This window comes from Urocampus carinirostris, chromosome 3, assembly GCF_059441175.1.
Source record: "Urocampus carinirostris isolate Australia breed hairy pipefish chromosome 3, RoL_Ucar_1.0, whole genome shotgun sequence".
NCBI classification, from domain to species: Eukaryota; Metazoa; Chordata; class Actinopteri; order Syngnathiformes; family Syngnathidae; genus Urocampus; species Urocampus carinirostris.
The window spans coordinates 46033206-46047195 of record NC_142351.1 but is presented as its reverse complement, the minus strand read 5'-3'; the positions used below and the strand labels follow the sequence as shown (position 1 = coordinate 46047195).

General features: G+C 41.9%; 1 protein-coding gene across 6 annotated transcripts in view; it reads left to right on the top strand.

The window, feature by feature from the left end:
- Positions 1–9946: 9946 nt before the first annotated feature.
- The window catches only part of LOC148369841 (band 4.1-like protein 1), an 83955-nt gene continuing 79911 nt past the window's right edge, over positions 9947–13990 (top strand). For all 6 annotated transcript variants that reach the window (XM_088332056.1, XM_088332054.1, XM_088332055.1 and 3 more), the window contains exon 1: positions 9947–10157. The gene's annotated coding sequence lies outside the window, so the exon portion shown is untranslated. The remainder of the gene's footprint in view (positions 10158–13990) is intronic.

Sequence of the window (13990 nt, the reverse complement as noted above, 5' to 3'; positions counted from 1 at the left end):
CTCGGGCAGTGGGCAGCAGACACCCTGAACTGGTTGCCAGCCAGTTGCAGGGCACACAGGGACAGAAAATTTGCTCGCTCATTCACACCTAGGGACAATTCAAACCGGCGAATTAACCTAACTTGCATGTTTTTGGAATGTTGGAGGAAACCGGAGTGCCCGGAGGAAACCCACACAGGCATGGGGAGAACATGCAAACTCCACACAGGTAGTTTGATCACATGACCTCAGAACTGTGCCACACACGTGCTAACCTCTGCGCCGCCGTGCATAATATACAATATAAAAAATGATAAAAATTAAAGTATTCACCTCTAATATCAAGTACTGTAACGATATTTAAAATAAAAAAACTATACATGAATGGGATAATGTGCTTGAAACTGGGATATTGTACTTAAAACCGGAATATTGTACTTCAATCTGTGTTCTAAAACTGTAGTTTTGTCAGGGCGGACCAGAACAGAGCAGGAGACCCCAGAGCGTTCGTACAATTCTTTATTTGGGGAAGCCTACTGGGTTAGCGGGAGACGCGATGACCGTCGAACGTCAGCAGCAACGCCATAAAGACAACTTCGGAACACGTAGCCAATCGTAGCGTGGGACGGAAGCAGGTAGCGTTTACCGGGACTGGAGAGAAGAACGTAGCGTGGAACGGAAGCAGGTCGGATCGGAGGCAGGCACGCAGAATCAGGTAAACAAGAAGGCACAGGTAATCGGGAGAGTCTTACGGGGTACAGAAGTAATCCCCCGACCAAGAGTTCTCCGCGTAACGCGTTTAAAAAGGGAGCATTAACCAATCAGGAAGCACATTCCAGCGCGCCACATGATTACCCCAGGTGGCTCCACTTGGGTAATCATGACAGAACCCCCCCCTCAAGGAACGGCTCCAGAAGTTCCCCAGGAAAAAAAAAAAAATAACCCACGGCACGTCACAGGGTAACACAGGAAAATCAGGAGAGTCAACTCAGAAGAGTCGGACTCAGGGGGGTCGGATTCAGGGCGGACAGGTTCAGAAGACTCGTACTCAGGGCGGGCAGGTTCAGAAGACTCGGGGCGGGCAGGTTCAGAAGAGTCGGACTCAGGGCGGGCAGGTTCAGAAGAGTCGGACTCGGGGCGGGCAGGTTCAGAAGAGTCGGACTCGGGGCGGGCAGGTTCAGAAGAGTCGGACTCGGGGCGGGCAGGTTCAGAAGAGTCGGACTCGGGGCGGGCAGGTTCAGAAGAGTCGGACTCGGGGCGGGCAGGTTCAGAAGAGTCGGACTCGGGGCGGGCAGGTTCAGAAGAGTCGGACTCAGGGCGGGCAGGTTCAGAAGAGTCGGACTCGGGGCGGGCAGGTTCAGAAGAGTCGGACTCGGGGCGGGCAGGTTCAGAAGAGTCGGACTCAGGGCAGGCAGGTTCAGAAGAGTCGGACTCAGGGCGGGCAGGTTCAGAAGAGTCGGACTCAGGGCGGGCAGATTCAGAAGAGTCGAACAGGCAGGCATGGGAGTCATTGCGCAGTCATACGGCCGGAGGTGCCTTAGCCAATTTTGCCACGTCGGAAAGGACTTGCCGAACTGCACATTCTGAAGGGGAATTGCGCTGCTGATTCAGGCTTTCATAGTGGTCAGGGGGCAAATGTACGAACGCGGGGTCCATTCGGGTCGGAGGATTCTGTCAGGGAAGACCAGAACAGAACAGGAGACCCCAGAGCGTTCGTACAATTCTTTATTTGGGGAAGCCTACTGGGTCTGCGGGAGACGCGATGACCGTCGAACGTCAGCAGCAACGCCGTGAAGACAACTTCGGAACACGTAGCCAATCGTAGCATGGGACGGAAGCAGGTAGCGTTTACCGGGACTGGAGAGAAGATCGTAGCGTGGGACGGAAGCAGGTCGTGTTTACCGGGACTGGAGAGAAGAACGTAGCGTGGAATGGAAGCAGGTCGGATCGGAGGCAGGCACGCAGAATCAGGTAAACAAGAAGGCACAGGTAATCGGGAGAGTCTTACGGGGTACAGAAGTAATCCCCCGACCAAGAGTTCTCCGCGTAACGCGTTTAAAAAGGGAGCATTAACCAATCAGGAAGCACATTCCAGCGCGCCACATGATTACCCCAGGTGGCTCCACTTGGGTAATCATGACAAGTTTAGTGTGTTGATGGCTTTGGGAAGCCTGTTCGTTCGGGCCTTGTGGGCCTTGTGTGATATGAACCGTCGTCCCGATGTTAACAGTTAAATAAGGTGGTTAATTGAGTGTAGAGCACAGGTGTCAAACGGGCGGCCCGCGGGCCAGATCAGGCCCGCTAAGGGATTGAATCCGGCCCGCGAGACAACACTCAGAGAAGCGCAAGAGAAAAACAAGCTGCAGGTTGAAATATGTCAACTTGATGTTGCCAAAGCCAGGTGCCTGTCACAAAGACACTGTACTTGTAATTATTTCTCTCTCTCTCTCTCTCTCTCTATTTTCCACCATTTTCTTCCACTCTGTCTCTTTCACTCTCTGTGTCTCTTTTTCTCTTCCTTTGTTGCTCTTTGTCTCTTTCTCCGTGTATTTTAACCTCTTTTGCTCTAACTTCCTTTTTTCTTTCTCTCTTCCTACCCTTTGCACTTTCTTTTCTCTTTTCTCTCCTTCCATCTTTCTCTTTCTCTTTGGATTTCTTTCTCCCTCTCCCTTTGTTTCCCCCCCCTCTCTCACGACTTTTTATCTTTTGTTTCTTACGCTCTCTCCCTCTCTCTCTTTTTCTTTCTTTGTCACGCCCTCTCTCCTTTTCCTTCCATCTTTTTCTCTCTCTTTAATCTACTAGTCCGGCCCCCGACAGAATGTTTGTTCTATCGTGTGGCACCCGAGTTAAAATTAGTTTGACACCCCTGGTGTAGAGAGTGTTCCAGGTTGTGTTTAGCTCTTCTGAGGTAGCTGGTAATATCCTCCAAACTGGGTAGGGGGCAGCTGGTGATATTTTGGGCCTTGCTAATAATCCTCTGTACTCTGTATGGTTGCTCTGTAGAATTTTACCAGCATCTTCTCCTTCAGGTTAGAATTTTGAATAGAATAGAATATACCTTTATTATCATTGTTACAAAATTGGGTTGTCATATTGTGAGAACAAAATTGGACACAATAGGTTGTTTAGGTTGTGACGTCACTGCTTGGCCATCTTAATCAGAGATTATCAGGACTATCCCAGATATTTTTGCAAGGCAGTTGAAGAGAGCAGAAAGAGAGGAAGACCGAAAACGAACTGGCCCAACAACACTGAGGGATGGACGGGTGCCAACTTTGCCACAACCTAAACTCAGGCCAGAAACAGCCAGCAGTGGAGGGAGCTGCCAAGACTTGGTGCTCTTACAAAGACAAAAAACAAAAAACAAACAAAAAACTTCTGAAAGTATAGCACCCAGGAGAAGATGCCAGAATGAGCCACTTTAAAAAAAAAAAATCCAAACAGAAAATGTTTTTTTGTACTTTTGACTTGCTTATCTGTCAAATCACTTGTGAGTAGCACCACAGGATGCCTGAACTCCTTTACTTTAATGAAGATCCCATCACAGACCTCATGCTACTCTTTCCCAAATTAAAATCATGATCGCAGTCTGAATTATTTGAACAAGCAGACTGCCCATTTTGCACATCTGGTTAGCTGCTACTCTTGCACTCTTTGCACTATTGTATAATACTATACATAGCCATAATTATTTAGTACATTATTAGTACTTCAATACTCCAACTCAATACAACATTTTATTTATATCTGTACATTCAAGGAAACTGTGCGGGTCAGATGTATCGACATTTCGTCCTGTATACACGTGTACTAGAATGACAATAAAGTATATCTGAATCTGAATCTGAAATGATTTTAAAGAACTTAATGGACATTAAAAATATCTACTGCTTGTGTAGAACTATGCGGATGGCACAGTTGTCCGTTTGAAAAACCAATGCATTGAGGCCATACAACATGTTAATCATATTCAGCTCTATTCTTTATGTTTTATCCCGGAATGAATCTAAGGCTACATTCCTATCATCACTTTAAAAGGAAAGAATGTTTCACTTTGAAATGTGCAATGGCATTCCTCCACTGTACTTATGTTACAAAACGAAGCCAAAACGCTTGTTGGACCCTTTGTAGATTTTTTTCCCGGGCCATTAATATCCCGCAGCTATATTTTCTCATGGTGTTTGTTACAACAGTGTTGAATGTCAAAGTGTCACAGATGTCTCAGGTTAAGGTGGTGGTCTACTGACTCATCTGCGTTCGTCCTACCCCCTCACTCTACCACAGGCCACGCAGAAGGAGGAACAGTAAAACAAACGTATGAGGTCGGCATCAATCATAAGATAGAGAATATACGTTTTTCTGAACTCTAGATTTAAACACTTCCACTTAGATCTTATTTTAGAGGTCGGATCATTCCACAACACTGAGGCCAAAATGGAGAATGCTCTCGAGCCTGCGGAATTACTTTTTGGTTCTCAGAGTCAAAAGTAAACCAAACTTTTCCAAGCTCAAGCGGGGTTATTGTTTCATGTGCGCTTTGTAGCTGTGAATTATATGCAAACAAACTGGACTGGACTGCCAACACAGAAGCTCTATGTAGGAAAGGGCAAAGCCGACTTTACTTCCTCAGAAGGCTGGCTTCCTTCAACATCTGCAAAAAGCTCCTGAAAATATTCTATGAGACAGTAGTGGCAAGCGCCCTCTTCTATGCGGCAGCGTGTTGGGGAGGCAGCGTCAAGAAGAAGGATGCCTCTCGTCTCAATAAACTGGCTAGGAAAGCGAGCTCTGTTGTGGGCAAAGAGCTGGACAGCCTAACAACAGTAGCTGAGAGACGAGCACTGAAAAAGCTGAGGTCAATCATGGACAATCCATCGCATCCACTACACAGCATTATCTCCAGACAGAAGAGCAGTTTCAGCGACAGACTGCTGTCACTGTCTTGTACTACGGACAGACTGAAAAGATCTTTTCTTCCTCATGCCATGAGGCTCTTTAACTCCACCCGGCAGAGTAAAGGCCCACATTAAACCACACCACCTACATTGGATATTACCGAATCTCACTGCAATATGTATTCTGTGTAGCACTATTTAGTTATGTATTCTGTGTAGCACTATTTACTTACTCTATATAACACGCTACAGTGGGCATTTGCACGTCACACTGGGTATTTGTATATTGTATTCTTTTGGCTGTATTATTGTACTGTTCTCAGCTCAGGGATGCTGCTGGAAATGTGAATTTCCTTTCGGGGATGAATAAAGTATCTATCTATCTATCTATCTATCTATCTATCTATCTATCTATCTATCTATCTATCTATCTATCTATCTATCTATCTATCTATCTATCTATCTATCTATCTATCTATCTATCTATCTATCTATCTATCTATCTATCTATCTATCTATCTATCTATCTATCTATCTATCTATCTATCTATCTATCTATCTATCTATCTATCTATCTATCTATCTATCTATCTATCTATCTATCTATCTATCTATCTATCTATCTATCTATCTATCTATCTATCTATCTATCTATCTATCTATCTATCTATCTATCTAATTAGTTGTAATATAAATATGATTACTGCTACACTATTTTGGGCAGAAGGGTTAAGGTTATGTTTAGGGTTAGGGTTAAGGTTAGGGTTGTGTTAGGCTTAGCGTTAGGGTTAGGGTAGCAGTTATAGGCAAGGTTCTCTTGTGAGGTATACTCCATGACTTCTTGTGACGTATACTCAAGGCTTTTAACTTGTTAAAACATAATTACTCAGATCCACATTTCCTTTAAGTTAAAAACAAGCGTAATTGCTTTTGAAATCTTGTCATTGGCACACTCTTATCCTATTCTGAAAAAGTGCTTAGTCTATGCTGGAAATAGTCATATCTAAGGATATTCTTTTTGCATATGGAGCATCACAATATAAAACTAGAAGTAAGGCATGTGTCATCATTGCTACTTCCCCTGCACATAACAATCAACGTTATTCAAGTTACAGAGTTTAAAGTGTCTATGATTATGCAACAAGATGAATGCTGTAAATTTTAGTAAGAGGAAAATGCCTCCTCCAACAAAACAACCTTCCCTCTGGGAGTACTTCTGTATTTATAGGAAAATTAATGTGAGAAAAATCATTAGTATAGTGAAACCGAAACACGTGGTTTTCCTTTGACAATAAAGTATGTTGATGGGGATGATATCGTATGCCTGCCCCCATGCAGACACAACTCTGTAAAAGTGACCTCACCGAGTGTGCTATTCTGGCAACTGTACAAAGATATCAAGATGAGTCATGAAACTGTCACCACAATGCATGCTTCACCAAATTAGTCAGTCACCGCATAAGTGATGAATACAAACAGTAAGTTCGGTTACATTCTGGAAAGCTGACTGAAATGATCAGGATCTCAGCTTGACCAGATGATATTTCAATACTGAAACTTAAACTGCTCAGACAAATTCGAACACTTCGAAAACACACCAAACCTAAAAGGGGAACCTATGCTAAATATATTTCCTGTTTACAATTGAGCGAGGTGTTAGTAACACAATGCTACTACTTAATTTGATACAAATGAAAATTATCACCCAAGAGAGGGGGTGGGAGTTATGTCTGGGGTGGGGGTCGCCAGAGAGAGTGGGTGTAGGGTATGTCAGGGGTGGGGGTCGCCAGGGTAGGTTGAAATAAAAAACACCCTAAAAATGATACACCAGATCAGTCCCTTTTGCCAAAGTGTCTGTAATTTGTGTATGCGTAACAGTAGTGATGGGCATACTCCTAATGAGACGATGGATGGTGTCCACCCAGATCCACTCCCAGGTCTCGACCGAGAAATAAATGAGCTCTTGGACAGATTGCGCAGAAACCTGTCATAGTATAAATATTATATCTACTCTATTAAGAAAGGTTTATTTGGCCGATTGCAAATACTTTTAAACAGTGTCTCTGAATTGTTTTTTTAATAGAAAAAAAGTCAAGTACACAATTAAACCTTGATTTTCTCATGATCTTGAACACTGTATAATGAAAAACAATTCTTGTCAAGACAGATACTTTATTTAATTTGGTATATTCTCCCTGTAAGATAAGAGAGGAACAATAATGAAATGTAAATGTTAGGTCATTTTACTCATTTTTATCTTCAAATTTGTGTTTTGTCTTTCTATTCAAGATAACAGAAGTCTTCTTTATTCGTATAGCCCTTAATCACAAGAAGTCTCAAACGGCTGTACAGACTATTATTACAACATCCCCTGATCTAAAACCTACATGAAGGCAGGGAAAAACTCAAAAACTCAGCATGAAGAAAATAAGAAACCTTAAGAGGGGGCCGCACAAAAGGTAATACCTCGTCCAGGATTACAAGACTGCAATGGATGTTGCTAGGGCATCAACAATTAGCCCCCCGCCAGGTTAAGATGTGGTTTTAAGGTTCCGTTGTTATTTTACAAAATTACATGGACTAACCCACTCATTTCGCCCTATGTTCTCGCTCTGAGTCTTTGCTCGTAAAATGCTTGTTTACTAGTGATCACAAGAGCCACGAAGAAATCCGCATTAAGGCTGCAGTGCTGTGGAATACTTTTTTTGTAAGAAGAATATATATGATAATCCACATTTTAGATAAACCTTAATTTTTACTTAAAAACACTATTAAAACGATTTCGTAACATTCTGACTGAAACACTTAAAATAAGCAGGATTTAGTCCTCATGTGTCAGCAGTGTGTTTGTAGTGTTAGTACAAGAGAAGCAAGTGCTATAATTCTGCATTGATGCTAAATTTTAAGATATGTGTTTTCAAATGTCAAATCCCTCTTAGAAGTGCCTTCAGGTACCCTTGTTTGTGGAGTGCATATATGTAAAGTTGGCTGTTTTTGGTTGTGTATTTCTCGGACTTCCATGCTATGAAATTAACCTGCTTTTATATTCCTAAATATAAAAACAATCACCACACACACACACACATTGTCACGGTAGATCAGTCTAATTCCATTACTTGTAAATACGTTTTTCAGTAATTTCATTTTAATGTGAAATCGCACTCATGTGCGACTTCATTTCCTGTTTATGTGTGATGTGAATAAACCACGCCTACTGGCCGGATGTTGTCAGTTCGCCCAGGGCAGCCGACCAAGATGGCTGTGTCGGGTGAGCTGAGGCATCCACGATGTAGATTAAAAACTCAATAAGTGTTTTTATCTGAATAATTTCGCCAGGAAAGAGTTTATATCTTAAATATCTCTCACAATATATGTATTTATTGTTTAAGTTCTTTCTCATTGGACTTCACAATTTTGGGGTTTTCTTTCTGTTAGGGTTTAGGAAGCCTCCTTCCACTAGAGGGCACCAACCACCTTTGAAACTGGGCACAGGTATATGGAATCTCCGCACACACCTGTGCCCAATCATCCCTTTATAAATGACTATTTGGACACTAGATGGTAGTGTGCCCGCTTTGAGACTGGGAGGTCGTAGGTTCGCGCCTCGGCCGAGTCATACCTAATTGGTAAAATGGCGGCGCCCTCTGTTGGCTGCGGCTGCATCGGCTCGCTACAACGGGTCAGGTGTATCGACATTTCGTTCTGTGTACATTGTTACAAAGAATGACAATACAAAGGAAATTATTATTATTATTTATTATTATTATACTAGTTGGGTCCTTGTCATTTTTATTTCCACCTTCATGTCAGGTTAGTCTCTGTTAATTTCTGTTTTTTAGTTTGTTACTTTACTACTTGCATTTTCCATTTTCATGATTGGTTTTTGATTCTGGTTTGTGGTTTGGAAATTGTATTTGTTGCTTTGTGACCATTCGTTTGTTTGTACGTTGGTCTTGTTAATGAACGCCCTTCCTGTTTTGAGCAACCCTGTTTCCAGTCCCTGCCTCCACCCCAAATGGGTCCATCATCTACCACCAAACCTAAACAGAATGATCCAACCACCAAAAGACCTGGGGGAAGCCCCACATCCCTGACTCGGCAATGAGGAGAAGGCCCCTTGGCCGCAACTGATTCCTGTCTTGCCAACAAGGACAAGGCTCCTTGGTTGCTCCTTGTTCCTGTCTCGAGGGCGAGGAGAAGGCACCTTGGCTGCATATGATTCATGTCTCGGGGGCGAGGGGCAAGGATTTTCAACCGACCCGTTGCTGCTAGAAATGGAGGATTACCTACAGTATCTATTGATGCTTTTTTACATCAGTTTAACAAAACATAAGAGGCAGCTCTTAAACAGACAGAGATTGTAGTGAACAGTGCTAATATATAGCTTATTTCTGCTTTTAGAAATCGGAACTTTGCTTACCTTGTGACCTTTTTTGTCTGAGTTGCGTCACTGTGTGTTTTGGGCCGGCCAGCCTGGTGTTTTTCCACCGAGGCAGCAAACGCCTTTTGTTGATTGCTTCCGGTTTGGCCACAGTTAACGCTGTGCGTATTATTTTTGCCAGTAAACCCCATTTTGGCTGCTCGGCCTTTGTTGTACCACTCCTGCATCCACTTGCAACACGGCACCTCGGCATTCTCAACAATATCTACCAAATCTTGGCTTGAAACACTCGTGACCTATGTGACTAATTAAAACTTAAATGTGACTGTCTTGCTGGGGTGCCCGTGTTCCTTCCATGACGTCACAACTCATGATGTCAAAGACAAAACAGGCTGTCTTAAATGCATTATCTCGGAAAATAAATGGAATGTACTGATTAAATATACGGTACATAGGTTTTTCTGTAAATAAAAAGATGAAATGTTTTCTCACATTTTGCATGTTATAGAATTTCGGAATACCTTTAAGTTAATATATATTTTTTTACTGGAATTACTTAGATGCTGAATGAATTGCAGATTTTTGGTGCGAATCAAAAAATAACTGTGTAGGAAAAAAGTGAAAGTGATAAGACGACGTGATGCTTCGTGGCAAATGCTGAGTGGCGCGCAGGCGGACACATCACGCTGCACGCTCGACGTTGGAAGTTCTCCTCTCCTCCTCCCCCGGCGAAAGCGCTCTCGCCGGTTTGTGCTCGCTCGCTATCCCCGCCTGCAGGGCTCCATCTCTCCGGGCCGAAGAAGAAGAGGCCGTTTAGCGTGCGGCTATCTGAATCATCACCGCAAGTTCCATGATCTGCATCCAGTTCTGACGCCTGGCACCCCAAGCTGGCAGCGGCACTAGAGGTACGAGGTGACTGTTTTGCTTTCGTGCGATAGCCGAACAGGTGCACGTCACTTAGAAAGGACATTTTTGGGCCAGCTGCATCCCTAACCTCGCACAGACAACGCTTTGTTTTCCTTGCCAAAGGACAGAGGGCGTCGACACGTTCTGTGCACCCACTATGCTTGTTCGTTTCAGTGTAGATGTAACCAGAGCATCTTTCCCTTTCATGCATATCTGGCCCTGTGTGCAGAGGCTTTCAGCAGGTGAATCTTCCTTATCGTAGCATCAGTAATCTCCATTATCATTCCGAGATTAATCACGTCTTTCTTTTTTTTTTTAAACCGTGATGCTACAAGGCTTTGAAGCTGAGGATGATCACGTAATGAGCTGGTTAAAGATGTTGTGTGTCCGTGCGTGTGGCGGGTGTGGCAGAGGGGCAGACGTGGGCGCCTTGCAGACATCAGAAGGTCTGTGCACGGCAAGCGGTGTGTGCATTCTAGTGCGCGTTTTTCAGTTTTTCTCGCTTATTTTTTCTTTTGAATCATGTTAAAACGTTATTAGTGTCAATAAATTTGTTCAAATAAAAAAAAAGAATCATGTTAAAACAAGCGGTTTTGTAAGCAGTTATGAATGTTATTCAAAAAAAGTAATTAGTTACAGTAACTAGCAACAGGGTTGGTAAGGGTGCTTGAAATCCTTTGATGCTTGTATTTTATTGGTGTGTTTGCAAAGATAAGAAAGTGCTTGGATTTGGGGTGAAGTGTTTGTAAATGCTTTATATTGTTGCCATGTTTCACAACAATTTGGCTTCAAAAGAGTGCTGACACTGCTCTCTGGCGGTATTGCTTTGCCATTGCATGTTTTCCCTATTGATTAAAGTTAGCTGGCATTAACTTAAATTGCATTTCCCTATAAGACATCGTCTTCCACTTTCGTCCTGCCCAAGAAGACCGGTGAATGCTAAACTTAAACAGGGCTTTACGAAACGTGTAGTAGTGCAAGGGTTTCATATCAGTTATGGACATTTATTTGAGGGAATGCAAAAAAAAAAGGTTTCCAAGGGGTTAATTGCAATGGGAAAAATTTCGTGCAACTAAAACTGTAAGCTTCACATTACCTGTCTGAAAAAAATATATATATTCCCTATAACATCTTGATAAATGCATGAGGTACATTAATAATCACATCTTTAAATCGCAGACATATTTGTGCCTTTACAAATTACATGATTCACCACCAACTGTCTTCATTTACTGGTACTGAAGGAATTGCAAAATTGGCTTTAAATGCCTTTAAAAAAGTGTTTGAATTTGGCCATGAAAAGGGTGTATGAACCCTGCAGTCACTTTATTTAAAATCATTTGCCATACTATCAAGATTACTGATTATTATCACCCAAAAGAACACATTGCTTTGAAATTAACTATCTCGTTACAAATAACTGTATATCCTGACATTGATGCCAAATCCCCCAAACTGAATAAAAAATGTGTATACCAACCTTTGAAAGCAGTAAAGCCTTCATATTTCCTTGGCTGGCTTATGCAATATTGAAAACCTGCAAACAAACACTTGGCAGACAATCAATAGCCATTTTGGCTTCAGACCACTCAAAGAGTGACTTTTTTCTTTTATGAAAGACCCAAAATTCAGCACACTTTTACTGTTAATTTTATGCTCATGTTTGCCCCACGTTTGTGTTGGTTTGTTGTTCCTGTATAGGCCAAGCCCTCTTACAAATGCGCTCCCGACCATTCGCTACTGGGGACACACAAATGCTCATATAAACCTCCCCCCGATTTTAATCACTTATTTTATAATTTTAAATATGGCCCCGATGCAAGTGTATAGGTTTGGGAGCGTATTGCCATAAAATAATGAGTCTGTGTCCTCATATTCTGTGTTCAGGTGTACTTCAAAGATATTATATAGTTTATACCCTTGGTGGTATTGATGTGTTAATACATTGTGAGCGGATGAGTGACGGATTGGGAAGACTATAGCTTATGCTATGAATGCCATATTTTGTAGCTGCAGTTGAGTTGAGAAGATTTTACTACTAACACGTTACAGTCATTGTTACCGAGAAAACCTGTCCCTCAAATAACTTTGAATGCTTCTTCTATCAATTATTTTAACAATTTATCATGTCTTACGGGCGGCACGGCTGCTGGGTGGTTAGCGCAGCCCCACGGTGCAAAGGTTCAAGGGTTCAAGTCCAGCTATCGCAGCCTCCCCAGGTGTAGTTTGCATGTTCTCCCCGTGCCTGCTTGGGTTTCCTCCGTGTTCTCTGATTTATTAATTGGTCGGTCCAAATTGTCCCTAAGTCTGAATAAGCGAGTGAATGGTTATCTGCCCCAGTGTGCCTGCGACTAGCTCGCAACCAGTTCAGGGTGTCCCATGCCCACTGACTGAGGATAGGTGGGATGTGCTCCAGCATCCCCGTGACTTGTACTGAGGATAAGCAGTGCAGATAATGTACAAATGGATCATATCTTACATCTTTATACAATATTTTATTTTTCCATTTAGAAATAATCCATTTTACATACATTTTACAGTTTCCAAGGTGTTTTTTTTTGCCTTTCCATCTTTCCTCTCCTGATTTTCCTAACAACAAAACAATGCGTAAAACCTCAGATGAATAGACACTTTCTCGTGAAAAAGTTGAACTGGGATTAAGCATTGTCCATGTCTTAAACAGGTTTAGGTGCATCACTGAACAAAGTAATTAGTTACCATTATTTGTTACTTTATTTTAAAAGTAATTATGTTACTTCCAAGACTACTGACACTCAAAAATAGCACTTTACTCTAAACGTAGCTATCTAGTTAAAAATTACCCTATAATTCACAAATACAAGTCGACCCCCTAAAACTGCTTTAAAATGATACACCAATTCATTTCAACATGATTCACCTTCGGACTTCTTCTGTTAATGTTACTGGAAGAATTTGAAAACTGGATACAAAAACCCTTAACAGGTCTTGAATGTGGCCATGAAAATGGTATACTGTAGTCACTTTATTTAAAAATAATTGTCATGACCCCCAGATTACTGACACCCAAAAGTAGCACCTTACTCTGAAAGTAACTATCTAGTTACAAATTACCGTAAATCCTTACATTGAAGCTGACACTCTAAATCTTCTTTAAAACCTCCTCATTATAAATAAATAGAAGAAAATTTTACAAAAACCTGTGGAAGCAGTAAAGCCTTCATATACTGTATACTTGGTTGGCTTATGCAATCCAGGGAGCTTGCAAATGAACACTAAGCCGAGACACTCCATATCCGTTTTGGCTTCAGACCGCGCAACAATATACTTCTCCATTTGTAGGTACTATATTGCACACAACGCCTGTCGACTCCGATATCTGCAAAGTGACAGCTAAGCATCGTTACGTGGCAGTGTTTCCATACTCAAGTGAATGAGTGGAATTTAAAAATAAACTATTAAAAAAATGTCCTAGATTTTGCTACTTAGGTTATAATATTTTATAAATATGTGAGGCAAAATGTATTTTCAACGCAAATCATATAATGCAATTCAAATACATCTACTTACATTTGTGAAGGACAGAAATTATGCTAATGTAGCCCTTGGTGAAAATTTGTTTGACAACCCTGCTATATACAGCCCAGAAACCTGATGGATCTATAGAAGATCTGTTTGGAGGAGTGGGCCAAGATCACTCCTGCTGTGTGAGCAAACCTGGAAACGTTTGACCTCTGTAATAGCAAACAAAGGCTACTGTACCAAATATTAACATTTATTTTCTCCCGTGTTCAAATACTTATTTGCAGCTATATTACACAGATAAATCATAAAAAAATCATGCATGGTGATT